Source organism: Octopus bimaculoides, chromosome 1, assembly GCF_001194135.2.
Source record: "Octopus bimaculoides isolate UCB-OBI-ISO-001 chromosome 1, ASM119413v2, whole genome shotgun sequence".
Taxonomy (NCBI): domain Eukaryota; kingdom Metazoa; phylum Mollusca; class Cephalopoda; order Octopoda; family Octopodidae; genus Octopus; species Octopus bimaculoides.
This window is the reverse complement of record NC_068981.1, coordinates 183,933,872-183,935,056: the sequence shown is the minus strand read 5'-3', so window position 1 is coordinate 183,935,056 and position 1,185 is coordinate 183,933,872. Positions and strand designations below refer to the sequence as shown.

At 36.0% G+C, this 1,185-nt stretch overlaps 1 protein-coding gene across 1 annotated transcript in view; it reads right to left on the bottom strand.

Moving 5' to 3' along the window:
- The window catches only part of LOC106879320 (coiled-coil domain-containing protein 85C-A), a 42,039-nt gene that overhangs the window by 7,851 nt on the left and 33,003 nt on the right, over window positions 1–1,185 (bottom strand). The gene's annotated exons all lie outside the window — the stretch shown is intronic.

Here is a 1,185-nt window from a genome sequence, read left to right as displayed (position 1 = left end):
AAAGATAAACTCCCTTACCAAGCAAACTTGGCGGCGTCTCCAGTTTAATCATTGACAAGCCAACCATGTAACTCAGGGCATACTGGGTTACATGTTACCAGTAGCACGCACGCACACACACCATCATTTAACGTCTGTCTTCCATGCTGGCATGGGTTGGACAGTTTGTCAGGAGCTGGCCAGGCAGAAGACTGCACCAGACTTATATCTGTTTTGGCAGGGTTTTAACAGCTGGATACTTTTCCTAACACCAACCACCCCGCAGGAGGAGGTGATCTTGTACCAAATGATGAACGGTTGGAGTGTGACAGAGACAAAGATTTTAATTCAAAACTTATGAAAACAAGACATTTATACTACAGAGCCAGAGGCAGTTTCAGCCGGGTTGGTATCGAAAGAGTTAAGAAAGCTAGAATAGTGTGTAATTGTGGCTTAGCATGAACAGTTGAGCTGATGTCTACTGGAGGCAACAAGAAATGGCAGTGGTATATCTGAACTTCATCTTGAAATGAAGAAAAAACAAAATAGAAAGTCTTCCGCAATCTTCCAGTCTACAAAACCCCCAGAACATTAGTATTACAGTTGTGTCATGAAGATGCTCAAAGTGCTTTTCTTGTAATTGATTTATGGAAATGGTACCATTTTGATGGCATATAAGGAAATAAAAACCTTGGGCCCTATATGCAAAGTTGGGCTGCCCATAAGCACGAAATACTTTTCCTGAATATGCATTGCTGAAATTAAAATGTGTTTAATATGACCATGCATCTTTCATGCCATCAAATATGGTCATTATGTTAATTAATAAAGAATATATAATTGATATATGCATCTGATTGGAGAATTAATGAATTTTGATGGTTAGGAATTAGATTCAACTGTGTTTCTTTTCTTTTTTTTCTTTTTTGAATAGTTGAAACTCCAGTGTTTTTATAAACTGAAAAATATCTGAAAATGCAACTCAGGTTTGAGTTAAAACATTGATAAAAAGAATTTAACTATTCTATATTTTTGAGATGAGGAATTACGTACGTTATTTATAATGGACAGATAGGTGTCTTCATCTTGTTTGTTGTTATCTCACTTTGGCGCTGAAAATTTGTGATAACAAGATGAGGACACCTATCTATCCATTATAAATAATGTAAAAGAACCTTACGTTTTTTTAAAATCAAATCTGAATTT